Genomic DNA, 21,406 nt, shown 5'->3' on the forward strand with positions numbered 1-21,406 from the left:
ACATGACCGTGCCTTTTCACTGACGGCCTGCCAGTCTTCGTTGGTCGACGTTGCAGATCCCAGTGTACTTCAGGAAGCATGGGCGAGCTTTCGCAGGCAGCCGGAACAAATGACAAATTCCTCCTCCAACCATATTTGAACGTTGGGCCTGGCCAGCAGGTTCGTGAAAGACTTGAGCCCAGCTTGACCCTCGTTCCGATGGCGGTGATACCTTGGGTTTCTCTGTTCCTCAAGGAAGTAGAACTAAAAAAGCAGGTTTGGAACGGGAAGATGACGTAATCTGTTGCCAAATCCTTGACGCGAGGGTCGCGACTGTATTTTAAAGAGGTGACCAAGGTTACTCGATCGTCACCAAGGGGTGGACTACCACTCCAATGAATTCGACTTCAGGAAAATATGTTGAAGAAGCAAAGCGACCACGCGACTTCATTAAATATTGCTAAAAGTGAAGTCAAAATCAGTTTTGAGCCAGGTAGGAGTCGAACCTACAATCTTCTGATTCGTAGTCAGACGCGTTATCCATTGCGCCACTGGCCCATGTGACTACTAGCTATCACTCCTACTGATATGTTTTAGTGCTGCAATAATGAGTGATCAACGTAAGGGGTCTCCGGTTGTCGCAGACGTGCACGTTCCTGAGCCACGCGCACAAAGGCCTCTGACAAGTACTCGGAATTGCAGCTGAACACAAATGAATGCACCAACTTTTCTGAACCCTGCTGGACTTCACATGACATATATCTGAACCCTGCTGGACTTCACATGACTCCTTTCTGAACCCTGCTGGACTTCACATGACCTCTATCTGAACCCTGCTGGACTTCACATGACCTCTTTCTGAACCCTGCTGGACCTACTGCGACCTCTTTCTGTACCCTGCTGGACCTCCTATGACCTCTTTCTGAACCCTGCTGAACCTCCTCTGACCTATTTCTGAACCCTGATTGACCTCCTACGACATCTTTCTGAACCCTGTTGGACTTCACATGACCTCTATCTGAACCCTGCTGGACTTCACATGACCTCTATCTGAACCCTGCTGGACTTCACATGACCTCTTTCTGAACCCTGCTGGACCTACTGCGACCTCTTTCTGTACCCTGCTGGACCTCCTATGACCTCTTTCTGAACTCTGCTGAACCTCCTCTGACCTCTTTCTGAACCCTGCTTGACCTCCTACGACATCTTTCTGAACCCTGCTGGACTGCACATGACCGTGCCTTTTCACTGACGGTCTGCCAGTCTTCGTTGGTCGACGTTGCAGATCCCAGTGTACTTCAGGAAGCATGGGCGAGCTTTCGCAGGCAGCCGGAACAAATGACAAATTCCTCCTCCAACCATATTTGAACGTTGGGCCTGGCCAGCAGGTTCGTGAAAGACTTGAGCCCAGCTTGACCCTCGTTCCGATGGCGGTGATACCTTGGGTTTCTCTGTTCCTCAAGGAAGTAGAACTAAAAAAGCAGGTTTGGAACGGGAAGATGACGTAATCTGTTGCCAAATCCTTGACGCGAGGGTCGCGACTGTATTTTAAAGAGGTGACCAAGGTTACTCAATCGACACCAAGGGGTGGACTACCACTCCAATGAATTCGACTTCAGGAAAATATGTTGAAGAAGCAAAGCGACCACGCGACTTCATTAAATATTGCTAAAAGTGAAGTCAAAATCAGTTTTGAGCCAGGTAGGAGTCGAACCTACAATCTTCTGATTCGTAGTCAGACGCGTTATCCATTGCGCCACTGGCCCATGTGACTACTAGCTATCACTCCTACTGATATGTTTTAGTGCTGCAATAATGAGTGATCAACGTAAGGGGTCTCCGGTTGTCGCAGACGTGCACGTTCCTGAGCCACGCGCACAAAGGCCTCTGACAAGTACTCGGAATTGCAGCTGAACACAAATGAATGCACCAACTTTTCTGAACCCTGCTGGACTTCACATGACCTCTTTCTGAACCCTGCTGAACTTCACATGACCTCTATCTGAACCCTGCTGGACTTCACACGACCTCTATCTGAACCATGCTGGACTTCACATGACATATATCTGAACCCTGCTGGACCTACTGCGACCTCTTTCTGTACCCTGCTGGACCTCCTATGACCTCTTTCTGAACCCTGCTGAACCTCCTCTGACCTCTTTCTGAACCCTGATTGACCTCCTACGACATCTTTCTGAACCCTGCTGGACTTCACATGACCTCTATCTGAACCCTGCTGGACTTCACATGACCTCTTTCTGAACCCTGCTGGACCTACTGCGACCTCTTTCTGTACCCTGCTGGACCTCCTATGACCTCTTTCTGTACCCTGCTGGACTTCCTATGACCTCTTTCTCAACCCTGCTGAACCTCCTCTGACCTCTTTCTCAACCCTGCTTGACCTCCTACGACATCTTTCTGAACCCTGCTGGACTTCACATGACCGTGCCTTTTCACTGACGGTCTGCCAGTCTTCGTTGGTCGACGTTGCAGATCCCAGTGTACTTCAGGAAGCATGGGCGAGCTTTCGCAGGCAGCCGGAACAAATGACAAATTCCTCCTCCAACCATATTTGAACGTTGGGCCTGGCCAGCAGGTTCGTGAAAGACTTGAGCCCAGCTTGACCCTCGTTCCGATGGCGGTGATACCTTGGGTTTCTCTGTTCCTCAAGGAAGTAGAACTAAAAAGCAGGTTTGGAACGGGAAGATGACGTAATCTGTTGCCAAATCCTTGACGCGAGGGTCGCGACTGTATTTTAAAGAGGTGACCAAGGTTACTCGATCGTCACCAAGGGGTGGACTACCACTCCAATGAATTCGACTTCAGGAAAATATGTTGAAGAAGCAAAGCGACCACGCGACTTCATTAAATATTGCTAAAAGTGAAGTCAAAATCAGTTTTGAGCCAGGTAGGAGTCGAACCTGAAATCTTCTGATTCGTAGTCAGACGCGTTATCCATTGCGCCACTGGCCCATGTGACTACTAGCTATCACTCCTACTGATATGTTTTAGTGCTGCAATAATGAGTGATCAACGTAAGGGGTCTCCGGTTGTCGCAGACGTGCACGTTCCTGAGCCACGCGCACAAAGGCCTCTGACAAGTACTCGGAATTGCAGCTGAACACAAATGAATGCACCAACTTTTCTGAACCCTGCTGGACTTCACATGACATATATCTGAACCCTGCTGGACTTCACATGACTCCTTTCTGAACCCTGCTGGACTTCACATGACCTCTATCTGAACCCTGCTGGACTTCACATGACCTCTTTCTGAACCCTGCTGGACCTACTGCGACCTCTTTCTGTACCCTGCTGGACCTCCTATGACCTCTTTCTGAACCCTGCTGAACCTCCTCTGACCTATTTCTGAACCCTGATTGACCTCCTACGACATCTTTCTGAACCCTGCTGGACTTCACATGACCTCTATCTGAACCCTGCTGGACTTCACATGACCTCTATCTGAACCCTGCTGGACTTCACATGACCTCTTTCTGAACCCTGCTGGACCTACTGCGACCTCTTTCTGTACCCTGCTGGACCTCCTATGACCTCTTTCTGAACCATGCTGAACCTCCTCTGACCTCTTTCTGAACCCTGCTTGACCTCCTACGACATCTTTCTGAACCCTGCTGGACTGCACATGACCGTGCCTTTTCACTGACGGTCTGCCAGTCTTCGTTGGTCGACGTTGCAGATCCCAGTGTACTTCAGGAAGCATGGGCGAGCTTTCGCAGGCAGCCGGAACAAATGACAAATTCCTCCTCCAACCATATTTGAACGTTGGGCCTGGCCAGCAGGTTCGTGAAAGACTTGAGCCCAGCTTGACCCTCGTTCCGATGGCGGTGATACCTTGGGTTTCTCTGTTCCTCAAGGAAGTAGAACTAAAAAAGCAGGTTTGGAACGGGAAGATGACGTAATCTGTTGCCAAATCCTTGACGCGAGGGTCGCGACTGTATTTTAAAGAGGTGACCAAGGTTACTCAATCGACACCAAGGGGTGGACTACCACTCCAATGAATTCGACTTCAGGAAAATATGTTGAAGAAGCAAAGCGACCACGCGACTTCATTAAATATTGCTAAAAGTGAAGTCAAAATCAGTTTTGAGCCAGGTAGGAGTCGAACCTACAATCTTCTGATTCGTAGTCAGACGCGTTATCCATTGCGCCACTGGCCCATGTGACTACTAGCTATCACTCCTACTGATATGTTTTAGTGCTGCAATAATGAGTGATCAACGTAAGGGGTCTCCGGTTGTCGCAGACGTGCACGTTCCTGAGCCACGCGCACAAAGGCCTCTGACAAGTACTCGGAATTGCAGCTGAACACAAATGAATGCACCAACTTTTCTGAACCCTGCTGGACTTCACATGACCTCTTTCTGAACCCTGCTGAACTTCACATGACCTCTATCTGAACCCTGCTGGACTTCACACGACCTCTATCTGAACCATGCTGGACTTCACATGACATATATCTGAACCCTGCTGGACCTACTGCGACCTCTTTCTGTACCCTGCTGGACCTCCTATGACCTCTTTCTGAACCCTGCTGAACCTCCTCTGACCTCTTTCTGAACCCTGCTGGACTTCACACGACCTCTATCTGAACCATGCTGGACTTCACATGACATATATCTGAACCCTGCTGGACCTACTGCGACCTCTTTCTGTACCCTGCTGGACCTCCTATGACCTCTTTCTGAACCCTGCTGAACCTCCTCTGACCTCTTTCTGAACCCTGATTGACCTCCTACGACATCTTTCTGAACCCTGCTGGACTTCACATGACCTCTATCTGAACCCTGCTGGACTTCACATGACCTCTATCTGAACCCTGCTGGACTTCACATGACCGTGCCTTTTCACTGACGGTCTGCCAGTCTTCGTTGGTCGACGTTGCAGATCCCAGTGTACTTCAGGAAGCATGGGCGAGCTTTCGCAGGCAGCCGGAACAAATGACAAATTCCTCCTCCAACCATATTTGAACGTTGGGCCTGGCCAGCAGGTTCGTGAAAGACTTGAGCCCAGCTTGACCCTCGTTCCGATGGCGGTGATACCTTGGGTTTCTCTGTGCCTCAAGGAAGTAGAACTAAAAAAGCAGGTTTGGAACGGGAAGATGACGTAATCTGTTGCCAAATCCTTGACGCGAGGGTCGCGACTGTATTTTAAACAGGTGACCAAGGTTACTCAATCGTCACCAAGGGGTGGACTACCACTCCAATGAATTCGACTTCAGGAAAATATGTTGAAGAAGCAAAGCGACCACGCGACTTCATTAAATATTGCTAAAAGTGAAGTCATAATCAGTTTTGAGCCAGGTAGGAGTCGAACCTACAATCTTCTGATTCGTAGTCAGACGTGTTATCCATTGCGCCAATGGCCCATGTGACTACTAGCTATCACTCCTACTGATATGTTTTAGTGCTGCAATAATGAGTGATCAACGTAAGGGGTCTCCGGTTGTCGCAGACGTGCACGTTCCTGAGCCACGCGCACAAAGGCCTCTGACAAGTACTCGGAATTGCAGCTGAACACAAATGAATGCACCAACTTTTCTGAACCCTGCTGGACTTCACATGACATATATCTGAACCCTGCTGGACTTCACATGACTCCTTTCTGAACCCTGCTGGACTTCACATGACCTCTATCTGAACCCTGCTGGACTTCACATGACCTCTTTCTGAACCCTGCTGGACCTACTGCGACCTCTTTCTGTACCCTGCTGGACCTCCTATGACCTCTTTCTGAACCCTGCTGAACCTCCTCTGACCTATTTCTGAACCCTGATTGACCTCCTACGACATCTTTCTGAACCCTGCTGGACTTCACATGACCTCTATCTGAACCCTGCTGGACTTCACATGACCTCTATCTGAACCCTGCTGGACTTCACATGACCTCTTTCTGAACCCTGCTGGACCTACTGCGACCTCTTTCTGTACCCTGCTGGACCTCCTATGACCTCTTTCTGTACCCTGCTGGACTTCCTATGACCTCTTTCTCAACCCTGCTGAACCTCCTCTGACCTCTTTCTCAACCCTGCTTGACCTCCTACGACATCTTTCTGAACCCTGCTGGACTTCACATGACCGTGCCTTTTCACTGACGGTCTGCCAGTCTTCGTTGGTCGACGTTGCAGATCCCAGTGTACTTCAGGAAGCATGGGCGAGCTTTCGCAGGCAGCCGGAACAAATGACAAATTCCTCCTCCAACCATATTTGAACGTTGGGCCTGGCCAGCAGGTTCGTGAAAGACTTGAGCCCAGCTTGACCCTCGTTCCGATGGCGGTGATACCTTGGGTTTCTCTGTTCCTCAAGGAAGTAGAACTAAAAAAGCAGGTTTGGAACGGGAAGATGACGTAATCTGTTGCCAAATCCTTGACGCGAGCGTCGCGACTGTATTTTAAAGAGGTGACCAAGGTTACTCAATCGTCACCAAGGGGTGGACTACCATTCCAATGAATTCGACTTCAGGAAAATATGTTGAAGAAGCAAAGCGACCATGCGACTTCATTAAATATTGCTAAAGGTGAAGTCAAAATCAATTTTGAGCCAGGTAGGAGTCGAACCTACAATCTTCTGATTCGTAGTCAGACGCGTTATCCATTGCGCCACTGGCCCATGTGACTACTAGCTATCACTCCTACTGATATGTTTTAGTGCTGCAATAATGAGTGATCAACGTAAGGGGTCTCCGGTTGTCGCAGACGTGCACGTTACTGAGCCACGCGCACAAAGGCCTCTGACAAGTACTCGGAATTGCAGCTGACCACAAATGAATGCACCAACTTTTCTGAACCCTGCTGGACTTGACATGACCTCTTTCTGAACCCTGCTGGACTTCACACGACCTCTATCTGAACCATGCTGGACTTCACATGACATATATCTGAACCCTGCTGGACCTACTGCGACCTCTTTCTGTACCCTGCTGGACCTCCTATGACCTCTTTCTGAACCCTGCTGAACCTCCTCTGACCTCTTTCTGAACCCTGCTTGACCTCCTACGACATCTTTCTGAACCCTGCTGGACTGCACATGACCGTGCCTTTTCACTGACGGTCTGCCAGTCTTCGTTGGTCGACGTTGCAGATCCCAGTGTACTTCAGGAAGCATGGGCGAGCTTTCGCAGGCAGCCGGAACAAATGACAAATTCCTCCTCCAACCATATTTGAACGTTGGGCCTGGCCAGCAGGTTCGTGAAAGACTTGAGCCCAGCTTGACCCTCGTTCCGATGGCGGTGATACCTTGGGTTTCTCTGTTCCTCAAGGAAGTAGAACTAAAAAAGCAGGTTTGGAACGGGAAGATGACGTAATCTGTTGCCAAATCCTTGACGCGAGGGTCGCGACTGTATTTTAAAGAGGTGACCAAGGTTACTCAATCGACACCAAGGGGTGGACTACCACTCCAATGAATTCGACTTCAGGAAAATATGTTGAAGAAGCAAAGCGACCACGCGACTTCATTAAATATTGCTAAAAGTGAAGTCAAAATCAGTTTTGAGCCAGGTAGGAGTCGAACCTACAATCTTCTGATTCGTAGTCAGACGCGTTATCCATTGCGCCACTGGCCCATGTGATTACTAGCTATCACTCCTACTGATATGTTTTAGTGCTGCAATAATGAGTGATCAACGTAAGGGGTCTCCGGTTGTCGCAGACGTGCACGTTCCTGAGCCACGCGCACAAAGGCCTCTGACAAGTACTCGGAATTGCAGCTGAACACAAATGAATGCACCAACTTTTCTGAACCCTGCTGGACTTCACATGACCTCTTTCTGAACCCTGCTGAACTTCACATGACCTCTATCTGAACCCTGCTGGACTTCACACGACCTCAATCTGAACCATGCTGGACTTCACATGACATATATCTGAACCCTGCTGGACCTACTGCGACCTCTTTCTGTACCCTGCTGGACCTCCTATGACCTCTTTCTGAACCCTGCTGAACCTCCTCTGACCTCTTTCTGAACCCTGATTGACCTCCTACGACATCTTTCTGAACCCTGCTGGACTTCACATGACCTCTTTCTGAACCCTGCTGGACCTACTGCGACCTCTTTCTGTACCCTGCTGGACCTCCTATGACCTCTTTCTGTACCCTGCTGGACCTCCTATGACCTCTTTCTGAACCCTGCTGAACCTCCTCTGATCTCTTTCTGAACCCTGATTGACCTCCTACGACATCTTTCTGAACCCTGCTGGACTTCACATGACCTCTATCTGAACCCTGCTGGACTTCACATGACCTCTATCTGAACCCTGCTGGACTTCACATGACCTCTTTCTGAACCCTGCTGGACCTACTGCGACCTCTTTCTGTACCCTGCTGGACCTCCTATGACCTCTTTCTGAACCCTGCTGAACCTCCTCTGACCTCTTTCTGAACCCTGCTTGACCTCCTACGACATCTTTCTGAACCCTGCTGGACTTCACATGACCGTGCCTTTTCACTGACGGTCTGCCAGTCTTCGTTGGTCGACGTTGCAGATCCCAGTGTACTTCAGGAAGCATGGGCGAGCTTTCGCAGGCAGCCGGAACAAATGACAAATTCCTCCTCCAACCATATTTGAACGTTGGGCCTGGCCAGCAGGTTCGTGAAAGACTTGAGCCCAGCTTGACCCTCGTTCCGATGGCGGTGATACCTTGGGTTTCTCTGTTCCTCAAGGAAGTAGAACTAAAAAAGCAGGTTTGGAACGGGAAGATGACGTAATCTGTTGCCAAATCCTTGACGCGAGGGTCGCGACTGTATTTTAAAGAGGTGACCAAGGTTACTCAATCGTCACCAAGGGGTGGACTACCACTCCAATGAATTCGACTTCAGGAAAATATGTTGAAGAAGCAAAGCGACCACGCGACTTCATTAAATATTGCTAAAAGTGAAGTCAAAATCAGTTTTGAGCCAGGTAGGAGTCGAACCTACAATCTTCTGATTTGTAGTCAGACGCGTTATCCATCGCGCCACTGGCCCATGTGACTACTAGCTATCACTCCTACTGATATGTTTTAGTGCTGCAATAATGAGTGATCAACGTAAGGGGTCTCCGGTTGTCGCAGACGTGCACGTTCCTGAGCCACGCGCACAAAGGCCTCTGACAAGTACTCGGAATTGCAGCTGAACACAAATGAATGCACCAACTTTTCTGAACCCTGCTGGACTTCACATGACATATATCTGAACCCTGCTGGGCTTCACATGACTCCTTTCTGAACCCTGCTGGACTTCACATGACCTCTATCTGAACCCTGCTGGACTTCACATGACCTCTTTCTGAACCCTGCTGGACCTACTGCGACCTCTTTCTGTACCCTGCTGGACCTTCTATGACCTCTTTCTGAACCATGCTGAACCTCCTCTGACCTCTTTCTGAACCCTGATTGACCTCCTACGACATCTTTCTGAACCCTGCTGGACTTCACATGACCTCTATCTGAACCCTGCTGGACTTCACATGACCTCTATCTGAACCCTGCTGGACTTCACATGACCTCTTTCTGAACCCTGCTGGACCTACTGCGACCTCTTTCTGTACCCTGCTGGACCTCCTATGACCTCTTTCTGAACCCTGCTGAACCTCCTCTGACCTCTTTCTGAACCCTGCTTGACCTCCTACGACATCTTTCTGAACCCTGCTGGACTTCACATGACCGTGCCTTTTCACTGACGGTCTGCCAGTCTTCGTTGGACGACGTTGCAGATCCCAGTGTACTTCAGGAAGCATGGGCGAGCTTTCGCAGGCAGCCGGAACAAATGACAAATTCCTCCTCCAACCATATTTGAACGTTGGGCCTGGCCAGCAGGTTCGTGAAAGACTTGAGCCCAGCTTGACCCTCGTTCCGATGGCGGTGATACCTTGGGTTTCTCTGTTCCTCAAGGAAGTAGAACTAAAAAAGCAGGTTTGGAACGGGAAGATGACGTAATTTGTTGCCAAATCCTTGACGCGATGGTCGCGACTGTATTTTAAAGAGGTGACCAAGGTTACTCAATCGTCACCAAGGGGTGGACTACCACTCCAATGAATTCGACTTCAGGAAAATATGTTGAAGAAGCAAAGCGACCACGCCACTTCATTAAATATTGCTAAAAGTGAAGTCAAAATCAGTTTTGAGCCAGGTAGGAGTCGAACCTACAATCTTCTGATTCGTAGTCAGACGCGTTATCCATTGCGCCACTGGCCCATTTGACTACTACCTATCACTCCTACTGATATGTTTTAGTGCTGCAATAATGAGTGATCAACGTTAGGGGTCTCCGGTTGTCGCAGACGTGCACGTTCCTGAGCCACGCGCACAAAGGCCTCTGACAAGTACTCGGAATTGCAGCTGAACACAAATGAATGCACCAACTTTTCTGAACCCTGCTGGACTTCACATGACCTCTTTCTGAACCCTGCTGAACTTCACATGACCTCTATCTGAACCCTGCTGGACTTCACACGACCTCTATCTGAACCATGCTGGACCTCCTATGACCTCTTTCTGAACCCTGCTGAACCTCCTCTGACCTCTTTCTGAACCCTGATTGACCTCCTACGACATCTTTCTGAACCCTGCTGGACTTCACATGACCTCTATCTGAACCCTGCTGGACTTCACATGACCTCTTTCTGAACCCTGCTGGACCTACTGCGACCTCTTTCTGTACCCTGCTGGACCTCCTATGACCTCTTTCTGTACCCTGCTGGACCTCCTATGACCTCTTTCTGAACCCTGCTGAACCTCCTCTGACCTCTTTCTGAACCCTGCTTGACCTCCTACGACATCTTTCTGAACCCTGCTGGACTTCACACGACCTCTATCTGAACCATGCTGGACTTCACATGACATATATCTGAACCCTGCTGGACCTACTGCGACCTCTTTCTGTACCCTGCTGGACCTCCTATGACCTCTTTCTGTACCCTGCTGGACCTCCTATGACCTCTTTCTGAACCCTGCTGAACCTCCTCTGACCTCTTTCTGAACCCTGATTGACCTCCTACGACATCTTTCTGAACCCTGCTGGACTTCACATGACCTCTATCTGAACCCTGCTGGACTTCACATGACCTCTTTCTGAACCCTGCTGGACCTACTGCGACCTCTTTCTGTACCCTGCTGGACCTCCTATGACCTCTTTCTGAACCCTGATTGACCTCCTACGACATCTTTCTGAACCCTGCTGGACTTCACACGACCTCTATCTGAACCATGCTGGACATCACATTACATATATCTGAACCCTGCTGGACCTACTGCGACCTCTTTCTGTACCCTGCTGGACCTCCTATGACCTCTTTCTGAACCCTGCTGAACCTCCTCTGACCTATTTCTGAACCCTGATTGACCTCCTACGACATCTTTCTGAACCCTGCTGGACTTCACATGACCTCTATCTGAACCCTGCTGGACTTCACATGACCTCTATCTGAACCCTGCTGGACTTCACATGACCTCTTTCTGAACCCTGCTGGACCTACTGCGACCTCTTTCTGTACCCTGCTGGACCTCCTATGACCTCTTTCTGAACCCCGCTGAACCTCCTCTGACCTCTTTCTGAACCCTGCTTGACCTCCTACGACATCTTTCTGAACCCTGCTGGACTGCACATGACCGTGCCTTTTCACTGACGGTCTGCCAGTCTTCGTTGGTCGACGTTGCAGATCCCAGTGTACTTCAGGAAGCATGGGCGAGCTTTCGCAGGCAGCCGGAACAAATGACAAATTCCTCCTCCAACCATATTTGAACGTTGGGCCTGGCCAGCAGGTTCGTGAAAGACTTGAGCCCAGCTTGACCCTCGTTCCGATGGCGGTGATACCTTGGGTTTCTCTGTTCCTCAAGGAAGTAGAACTAAAAAAGCAGGTTTGGAACGGGAAGATGACGTAATCTGTTGCCAAATCCTTGACGCGAGGGTCGCGACTGTATTTTAAAGAGGTGACCAAGGTTACTCAATCGACACCAAGGGGTGGACTACCACTCCAATGAATTCGACTTCAGGAAAATATGTTGAAGAAGCAAAGCGACCACGCGACTTCATTAAATATTGCTAAAAGTGAAGTCAAAATCAGTTTTGAGCCAGGTAGGAGTCGAACCTACAATCTTCTGATTCTGTAGTCAGACGCGTTATCCATTGCGCCACTGGCCCAGGTGACTACTAGCTATCACTCCTACTGATATGTTTTAGTGCTGCAATAATGAGTGATCAACGTAAGGGGTCTCCGGTTGTCGCAGACGTGCACGTTCCTGAGCCACGCGCACAAAGGCCTCTGACAAGTACTCGGAATTGCAGCTGAACACAAATGAATGCACCAACTTTTCTGAACCCTGCTGGACTTCACATGACCTCTTTCTGAACCCTGCTGAACTTCACATGACCTCTATCTGAACCCTGCTGGACTTCACACGACCTCTATCTGAACCATGCTGGACTTCACATGACATATATCTGAACCCTGCTGGACCTACTGCGACCTCTTTCTGTACCCTGCTGGACCTCCTATGACCTCTTTCTGAACCCTGCTGAACCTCCTCTGACCTCTTTCTGAACCCTGATTGACCTCCTACGACATCTTTCTGAACCCTGCTGGACTTCACATGACCTCTATCTGAACCCTGCTGGACTTCACATGACCTCTTTCTGAACCCTGCTGGACCTACTGCGACCTCTTTCTGTACCCTGCTGGACCTCCTATGACCTCTTTCTGTACCTTGCTGGACTTCCTATGACCTCTTTCTCAACCCTGCTGAACCTCCTCTGACCTCTTTCTCAACCCTGCTTGACCTCCTACGACATCTTTCTGAACCCTGCTGGACTTCACATGACCGTGCCTTTTCACTGACGGTCTGCCAGTCTTCGTTGGTCGACGTTGCAGATCCCAGTGTACTTCAGGAAGCATGGGCGAGCTTTCGCAGGCAGCCGGAACAAATGACAAATTCCTCCTCCAACCATATTTGAACGTTGGGCCTGGCCAGCAGGTTCGTGAAAGACATGAGCCCAGCTTGACCCTCGTTCCGATGGCGGTGATACCTTGGGTTTCTCTGTTCCTCAAGGAAGTAGAACTAAAAAAGCAGGTTTGGAACGGGAAGATGACGTAATCTGTTGCCAAATCCTTGACGCGAGGGTCGCGACTGTATTTTAAAGAGGTGACCAAGGTTACTCGATCGTCACCAAGGGGTGGACTACCACTCCAATGAATTCTACTTCAGGAAAATATGTTGAAGAAGCAAAGCGACCACGCGACTTCATTAAATATTGCTAAAAGTGAAGTCAAAATCAGTTTTGAGCCAGGTAGGAGTCGAACCTACAATCTTCTGATTCGTAGTCAGACGCGTTATCCATTGCGCCACTGGCCCATGTGACTACTAGCTATCACTCCTACTGATATGTTTTAGTGCTGCAATAATGAGTGATCAACGTAAGGGGTCTCCGGTTGTCGCAGACGTGCACGTTCCTGAGCCACGCGCACAAAGGCCTCTGACAAGTACTCGGAATTGCAGCTGAACACAAATGAATGCACCAACTTTTCTGAACCCTGCTGGACTTCACATGACATATATCTGAACCCTGCTGGACTTCACATGACTCCTTTCTGAACCCTGCTGGACTTCACATGACCTCTATCTGAACCCTGCTGGACTTCACATGACCTCTTTCTGAACCCTGCTGGACCTACTGCGACCTCTTTCTGTACCCTGCTGGACCTCCTATGACCTCTTTCTGAACCCTGCTGAACCTCCTCTGACCTATTTCTGAACCCTGATTGACCTCCTACGACATCTTTCTGAACCCTGCTGGACTTCACATGACCTCTATCTGAACCCTGCTGGACTTCACATGACCTCTATCTGAACCCTGCTGGACTTCACATGACCTCTTTCTGAACCCTGCTGGACCTACTGCGACCTCTTTCTGTACCCTGCTGGACCTCCTATGACCTCTTTCTGAACCCTGCTGAACCTCCTCTGACCTCTTTCTGAACCCTGCTTGACCTCCTACGACATCTTTCTGAACCCTGCTGGACTTCACATGACCGTGCCTTTTCACTGACGGTCTGCCAGTCTTCGTTGGACGACGTTGCAGATCCCAGTGTACTTCAGGAAGCATGGGCGAGCTTTCGCAGGCAGCCGGAACAAATGACAAATTCCTCCTCCAACCATATTTGAACGTTGGGCCTGGCCAGCAGGTTCGTGAAAGACTTGAGCCCAGCTTGACCCTCGTTCCGATGGCGGTGATACCTTGGGTTTCTCTGTTCCTCAAGGAAGTAGAACTAAAAAAGCAGGTTTGGAACGGGAAGATGACGTAATCTGTTGCCAAATCCTTGACGCGATGGTCGCGACTGTATTTTAAAGAGGTGACCAAGGTTACTCAATCGTCACCAAGGGGTGGACTACCACTCCAATGAATTCGACTTCAGGAAAATATGTTGAAGAAGCAAAGCGACCACGCGACTTCATTAAATATTGCTAAAAGTGAAGTCAAAATCAGTTTTGAGCCAGGTAGGAGTCGAACCTACAATCTTCTGATTCGTAGTCAGACGCGTTATCCATTGCGCAACTGGCCCATTTGACTACTACCTATCACTCCTACTGATATGTTTTAGTGCTGCAATAATGAGTGATCAACGTTAGGGGTCTCCGGTTGTCGCAGACGTGCACGTTCCTGAGCCACGCGCACAAAGGCCTCTGACAAGTACTCGGAATTGCAGCTGAACACAAATGAATGCACCAACTTTTCTGAACCCTGCTGGACTTCACATGACCTCTTTCTGAACCCTGCTGAACTTCACATGACCTCTATCTGAACCCTGCTGGACTTCACACGACCTCTATCTGAACCATGCTGGACTTCACATGACATATATCTGAACCCTGCTGGACCTACTGCGACCTCTTTCTGTACCCTGCTGGACCTCCTATGACCTCTTTCTGAACCCTGCTGAACCTCCTCTGACCTCTTTCTGAACCCTGATTGACCTCCTACGACATCTTTCTGAACCCTGCTGGACTTCACATGACCTCTATCTGAACCCTGCTGGACTTCACATGACCTCTTTCTGAACCCTGCTGGACCTACTGCGACCTCTTTCTGTACCCTGCTGGACCTCCTATGACCTCTTTCTGTACCCTGCTGGACCTCCTATGACCTCTTTCTGAACCCTGCTGAACCTCCTCTGACCTCTTTCTGAACCCTGCTTGACCTCCTACGACATCTTTCTGAACCCTGCTGGACTTCACACGACCTCTATCTGAACCATGCTGGACTTCACATGACATATATCTGAACCCTGCTGGACCTACTGCGACCTCTTTCTGTACCCTGCTGGACCTCCTATGACCTCTTTCTGTACCCTGCTGGACCTCCTATGACCTCTTTCTGAACCCTGCTGAACCTCCTCTGACCTCTTTCTGAACCCTGATTGACCTCCTACGACATCTTTCTGAACCCTGCTGGACTTCACATGACCTCTATCTGAACCCTGCTGGACTTCACATGACCTCTTTCTGAACCCTGCTGGACCTACTGCGACCTCTTTCTGTACCCTGCTGGACCTCCTATGACCTCTTTCTGAACCCTGATTGACCTCCTACGACATCTTTCTGAACCCTGCTGGACTTCACACGACCTCTATCTGAACCATGCTGTACATCACATGACATATATCTGAACCCTGCTGGACCTACTGCGACCTCTTTCTGTACCCTGCTGGACCTCCTATGACCTCTTTCTGAACCCTGCTGAACCTCCTCTGACCTATTTCTGAACCCTGATTGACCTCCTACGACATCTTTCTGAACCCTGCTGGACTTCACATGACCTCTATCTGAACCCTGCTGGACTTCACATGACCTCTATCTGAACCCTGCTGGACTTCACATGACCTCTTTCTGAACCCTGCTGGACCTACTGCGACCTCTTTCTGTACCCTGCTGGACCTCCTATGACCTCTTTCTGAACCCTGCTGAACCTCCTCTGACCTCTTTCTGAACCCTGCTTGACCTCCTACGACATCTTTCTGAACCCTGCTGGACTGCACATGACCGTGCCTTTTCACTGACGGTCTGCCAGTCTTCGTTGGTCGACGTTGCAGATCCCAGTGTACTTCAGGAAGCATGGGCGAGCTTTCGCAGGCAGCCGGAACAAATGACAAATTCCTCCTCCAACCATATTTGAACGTTGGGCCTGGCCAGCAGGTTCGTGAAAGACTTGAGCCCAGCTTGACCCTCGTTCCGATGGCGGTGATACCTTGGGTTTCTCTGTTCCTCAAGGAAGTAGAACTAAAAAAGCAGGTTTGGAACGGGAAGATGACGTAATCTGTTGCCAAATCCTTGACGTGAGGGTCGCGACTGTATTTTAAAGAGGTGACCAAGGTTACTCAATCGACACCAAGGGGTGGACTACCACTCCAATGAATTCGACTTCAGGAAAATATGTTGAAGAAGCAAAGCGACCACGCGACTTCATTAAATATTGCTAAAAGTGAAGTCAAAATCAGTTTTGAGCCAGGTAGGAGTCGAACCTACAATCTTCTGATTCGTCGTCAGACGCGTTATCCATTGCGCCACTGGCCCATGTGACTACTAGCTATCACTCCTACTGATATGTTTTAGTGCTGCAATAATGAGTGATCAACGTAAGGGGTCTCCGGTTGTCGCAGACGTGCACGTTCCTGAGCCACGCGCACAAAGGCCTCTGACAAGTACTCGGAATTGCAGCTGAACACAAATGAATGCACCAACTTTTCTGAACCCTGCTGGACTTCACATGACCTCTTTCTGAACCCTGCTGAACTTCACATGACCTCTATCTGAACCCTGCTGGACTTCACACGACCTCTATCTGAACCATGCTGGACTTCACATGACATATATCTGAACCCTGCTGGACCTACTGCGACCTCTTTCTGTACCCTGCTGGACCTCCTATGACCTCTTTCTGAACCCTGCTGAACCTCCTCTGACCTCTTTCTGAACCCTGATTGACCTCCTACGACATCTTTCTGAACCCTGCTGGACTTCACATGACCTCTATCTGAACCCTGCTGGACTTCACATGACCTCTTTCTGAACCCTGCTGGACCTACTGCGACCTCTTTCTGTACCCTGCTGGACCTCCTATGACCTCTTTCTGTACCCTGCTGGACTTCCTATGACCTCTTTCTCAACCCTGCTGAACCTCCTCTGACCTCTTTCTCAACCCTGCTTGACCTCCTACGACATCTTTCTGAACCCTGCTGGACTTCACATGACCGTGCCTTTTCACTGACGGTCTGCCAGTCTTCGTTGGTCGACGTTGCAGATCCCAGTGTACTTCAGGAAGCATGGGCGAGCTTTCGCAGGCAGCCGGAACAAATGACAAATTCCTCCTCCAACCATATTTGAACGTTGGGCCTGGCCAGCAGGTTCGTGAAAGACTTGAGCCCAGCTTGACCCTCGTTCCGATGGCGGTGATACCTTGGGTTTCTCTGTTCCTCAAGGAAGTAGAACTAAAAAAGCAGGTTTGGAACGGGAAGATGACGTAATCTGTTGCCAAATCCTTGACGCGAGGGTCGCGACTGTATTTTAAAGAGGTGACCAAGGTTACTCGATCGTCACCAAGGGGTGGACTACCACTCCAATGAATTCGACTTCAGGAAAATATGTTGAAGAAGCAAAGCGACCACGCGACTTCATTAAATATTGCTAAAAGTGAAGTCAAAATCAGTTTTGAGCCAGGTAGGAGTCGAACCTACGATCTTCTGATTCGTAGTCAGACGCGTTATCCATTGCGCCACTGGCCCATGTGACTACTAGCTATCACTCCTACTGATATGTTTTAGTGCTGCAATAATGAGTGATCAACGTAAGGGGTCTCCGGTTGTCGCAGACGTGCACGTTCCTGAGCCACGCGCACAAAGGCCTCTGACAAGTGCTCGGAATTGCAGCTGAACACAAATGAATGCACCAACTTTTCTGAACCCTGCTGGACTTCACATGACCTCTTTCTGAACCCTGCTGAACTTCACATGACCTCTATCTGAACCCTGCTGGACTTCACACGACCTCTATCTGAACCATGCTGGACTTCACATGACATATATCTGAACCCTGCTGGACCTACTGCGACCTCTTTCTGTACCCTGCTGGACCTCCTATGACCTCTTTCTGAACCCTGCTGAACCTCCTCTGACCTCTTTCTGAACCCTGATTGACCTCCTACGACATCTTTCTGAACCCTGCTGGACTTCACATGACCTCTATCTGAACCCTGCTGGACTTCACATGACCTCTTTCTGAACCCTGCTGGACCTACTGCGACCTCTTTCTGTACCCTGCTGGACCTCCTATGACCTCTTTCTGTACCCTGCTGGACTTCCTATGACCTCTTTCTCAACCCTGCTGAACCTCCTCTGACCTCTTTCTCAACCCTGCTTGACCTCCTACGACATCTTTCTGAACCCTGCTGGACTTCACATGACCGTGCCTTTTCACTGACGGTCTGCCAGTCTTCGTTGGTCGACGTTGCAGATCCCAGTGTACTTCAGGAAGCATGGGCGAGCTTTCGCAGGCAGCCGGAACAAATGACAAATTCCTCCTCCAACCATATTTGAACGTTGGGCCTGGCCAGCAGGTTCGTGAAAGACTTGAGCCCAGCTTGACCCTCGTTCCGATGGCGGTGATACCTTGGGTTTCTCTGTTCCTCAAGGAAGTAGAACTAAAAAAGCAGGTTTGGAACGGGAAGATGACGTAATCTGTTGCCAAATCCTTGACGCGAGCGTCGCGACTGTATTTTAAAGAGGTGACCAAGGTTACTCAATCGTCACCAAGGGGTGGACTCCCATTCCAATGAATTCGACTTCAGGAAAATATGTTGAAGAAGCAAAGCGACCATGCGACTTCATTAAATATTGCTAAAGGTGAAGTCAAAATCAATTTTGAGCCAGGTAGGAGTCGAACCTACAATCTTCTGATTCGTAGTCAGACGCGTTATCCATTGCGCCACTGGCCCATGTGACTACTAGCTATCACTCCTACTGATATGTTTTAGTGCTGCAATAATGAGTGATCAACGTAAGGGGTCTCCGGTTGTCGCAGACGTGCACGTTCCTGAGCCACGCGCACAAAGGCCTCTGACAAGTACTCGGAATTGCAGCTGAACACAAATGAATGCACCAACTTTTCTGAACCCTGCTGGACTTGACATGACCTCTTTCTGAACCCTGCTGGACTTCACACGACCTCTATCTGAACCATGCTGGACTTCACATGACATATATCTGAACCCTGCTGGACCTACTGCGACCTCTTTCTGTACCCTGCTGGACCTCCTATGACCTCTTTCTGAACCCTGCTGAACCTCCTCTGACCTCTTTCTGAACCCTGATTGACCTCCTACGACATCTTTCTGAACCCTGCTGGACTTCACATGACCTCTATCTGAACCCTGCTGGACTTCACATGACCTCTATCTGAACCCTGCTGGACTTCACATGACCGTGCCTTTTCACTGACGGTCTGCCAGTCTTCGTTGGTCGACGTTGCAGATCCCAGTGTACTTCAGGAAGCATGGGCGAGCTTTCGCAGGCAGCCGGAACAAATGACAAATTCCTCCTCCAACCATATTTGAACGTTGGGCCTGGCCAGCAGGTTCGTGAAAGACTTGAGCCCAGCTTGACCCTCGTTCCGATGGCGGTGATACCTTGGGTTTCTCTGTGCCTCAAGGAAGTAGAACTAAAAAAGCAGGTTTGGAACGGGAAGATGACGTAATCTGTTGCCAAATCCTTGACGCGAGGGTCGCGACTGTATTTTAAACAGGTGACCAAGGTTACTCAATCGTCACCAAGGGGTGCACTACCACTCCAATGAATTCGACTTCAGGAAAATATGTTGAAGAAGCAAAGCGACCACGCGACTTCATTAAATATTGCTAAAAGTGAAGTCAAAATCAGTTTTGAGCCAGGTAGGAGCCGAACCTACAATCTTCTGATTCGTAGTCAGACACGTTATCCATTGCGCCACTGGCCCATGTGACGACTAGCTATCACTCCTACTGATATGTTTTAGTGCTGCAATAATGAGTGATCAACGTAAGGGGTCTCCGGTTGTCGCAGACGTGCACGTTCCTGAGCCACGCGCACAAAGGCCTCTGACAAGTACTCGGAATTGCAGCTGAACACAAATGAATGCACCAACTTTTCTGAACCCTGCTGGACTTGACATGACCTCTTTCTGAACCCTGCTGGACTTCACACGACCTCTATCTGAACCATGCTGGACTTCACATGACATATATCTGAACCCTGCTGGACCTACTGCGACCTCTTTCTGTACCCTGCTGGACCTCCTATGACCTCTTTCTGAACCCTGCTGAACCTCCTCTGACCTCTTTCTGAACCCTGATTGACCTCCTACGACATCTTTCTGAACCCTGCTGAACCTCCTCTGACCTCTTTCTGAACCCTGCTTGACCTCCTACGACATCTTTCTGAACCCTGCTGGACTGCACATGACCGTGCCTTTTCACTGACGGTCTGCCAGTCTTCGTTGGTCGACGTTGCAGATCCCAGTGTACTTCAGGAAGCATGGGCGAGCTTTCGCAGGCAGCCGGAACAAATGACAAATTCCTCCTCCAACCATATTTGAACGTTGGGCCTGGCCAGCAGGTTCGTGAAAGACTTGAGCCCAGCTTGACCCTCGTTCCGATGGCGGTGATACCTTGGGTTTCTCTGTTCCTCAAGGAAGTAGAACTAAAAAAGCAGGTTTGGAACGGGAAGATGACGTAATCTGTTGCCAAATCCTTGACGCGAGGGTCGCGACTGTATTTTAAAGAGGTGACCAAGGTTACTCAATCGACACCAAGGGGTGGACTACCACTCCAATGAATTCGACTTCAGGAAAATATGTTGAAGAAGCAAAGCGACCACGCGACTTCATTAAATATTGCTAAAAGTGAAGTCAAAATCAGTTTTGAGCCAGGTAGGAGTCGAACCTACAATCTTCTGATTCGTAGTCAGACGCGTTATCCATTGCGCCACTGGCCCATGTGACTACTAGCTATCACTCCTACTGATATGTTTTAGTGCTGCAATAATGAGTGATCAACGTAAGGGGTCTCCGGTTGTCGCAGACGTGCACGTTCCTGAGCCACGCGCACAAAGGCCTCTGACAAGTACTCGGAATTGCAGCTGAACACAAATGAATGCACCAACTTTTCTGAACCCTGCTGGACTTCACATGACCTCTTTCTGAACCCTGCTGAACTTCACATGACCTCTATCTGAACCCTGCTGGACTTCACACGACCTCTATCTGAACCATGCTGGACTTCACATGACATATATCTGAACCCTGCTGGACCTACTGCGACCTCTTTCTGTACCCTGCTGGACCTCCTATGACCTCTTTCTGAACCCTGCTGAACCTCCTCTGACCTCTTTCTGAACCCTGATTGACCTCCTACGA

At 49.6% G+C, this 21,406-nt stretch overlaps 12 non-coding genes across 12 annotated transcripts; all 12 read right to left on the reverse strand.

Moving 5' to 3' along the window:
- Nucleotides 1–464: 464 nt before the first annotated feature.
- On the reverse strand, nucleotides 465–537 carry TRNAR-ACG (transfer RNA arginine (anticodon ACG)). The gene has a single exon. It is a non-coding gene; the product is annotated as a tRNA-Arg (tRNA).
- A 1,135-nt stretch (nucleotides 538–1,672) lies between these two features.
- On the reverse strand, nucleotides 1,673–1,745 carry TRNAR-ACG (transfer RNA arginine (anticodon ACG)). The gene has a single exon. It is a non-coding gene; the product is annotated as a tRNA-Arg (tRNA).
- A 2,342-nt stretch (nucleotides 1,746–4,087) lies between these two features.
- Nucleotides 4,088–4,160, reverse strand: TRNAR-ACG (transfer RNA arginine (anticodon ACG)). Its single transcript has one exon. It is a non-coding gene; the product is annotated as a tRNA-Arg (tRNA).
- Nucleotides 4,161–6,535: 2,375 nt separating this feature from the next.
- Nucleotides 6,536–6,608, reverse strand: TRNAR-ACG (transfer RNA arginine (anticodon ACG)). The gene has a single exon. It is a non-coding gene; the product is annotated as a tRNA-Arg (tRNA).
- An 879-nt stretch (nucleotides 6,609–7,487) lies between these two features.
- On the reverse strand, nucleotides 7,488–7,560 carry TRNAR-ACG (transfer RNA arginine (anticodon ACG)). The gene has a single exon. It is a non-coding gene; the product is annotated as a tRNA-Arg (tRNA).
- Nucleotides 7,561–8,887: 1,327 nt separating this feature from the next.
- Nucleotides 8,888–8,960, reverse strand: TRNAC-ACA (transfer RNA cysteine (anticodon ACA)). The gene has a single exon. It is a non-coding gene; the product is annotated as a tRNA-Cys (tRNA).
- A 1,135-nt stretch (nucleotides 8,961–10,095) lies between these two features.
- Nucleotides 10,096–10,168, reverse strand: TRNAR-ACG (transfer RNA arginine (anticodon ACG)). Its single transcript has one exon. It is a non-coding gene; the product is annotated as a tRNA-Arg (tRNA).
- Nucleotides 10,169–12,039: 1,871 nt separating this feature from the next.
- TRNAC-ACA (transfer RNA cysteine (anticodon ACA)) lies at nucleotides 12,040–12,113 on the reverse strand. The gene has a single exon. It is a non-coding gene; the product is annotated as a tRNA-Cys (tRNA).
- Nucleotides 12,114–13,248: 1,135 nt separating this feature from the next.
- TRNAR-ACG (transfer RNA arginine (anticodon ACG)) lies at nucleotides 13,249–13,321 on the reverse strand. Its single transcript has one exon. It is a non-coding gene; the product is annotated as a tRNA-Arg (tRNA).
- A 4,351-nt stretch (nucleotides 13,322–17,672) lies between these two features.
- Nucleotides 17,673–17,745, reverse strand: TRNAR-ACG (transfer RNA arginine (anticodon ACG)). Its single transcript has one exon. It is a non-coding gene; the product is annotated as a tRNA-Arg (tRNA).
- Nucleotides 17,746–18,880: 1,135 nt separating this feature from the next.
- Nucleotides 18,881–18,953, reverse strand: TRNAR-ACG (transfer RNA arginine (anticodon ACG)). The gene has a single exon. It is a non-coding gene; the product is annotated as a tRNA-Arg (tRNA).
- Nucleotides 18,954–20,912: 1,959 nt separating this feature from the next.
- TRNAR-ACG (transfer RNA arginine (anticodon ACG)) lies at nucleotides 20,913–20,985 on the reverse strand. Its single transcript has one exon. It is a non-coding gene; the product is annotated as a tRNA-Arg (tRNA).
- Nucleotides 20,986–21,406: the final 421 nt, after the last annotated feature.

Source organism: Myxine glutinosa, chromosome 9, assembly GCF_964187855.1.
Source record: "Myxine glutinosa chromosome 9, kmMyxGlut1.1, whole genome shotgun sequence".
In the NCBI taxonomy this organism is placed as follows: domain Eukaryota; kingdom Metazoa; phylum Chordata; class Myxini; order Myxiniformes; family Myxinidae; genus Myxine; species Myxine glutinosa.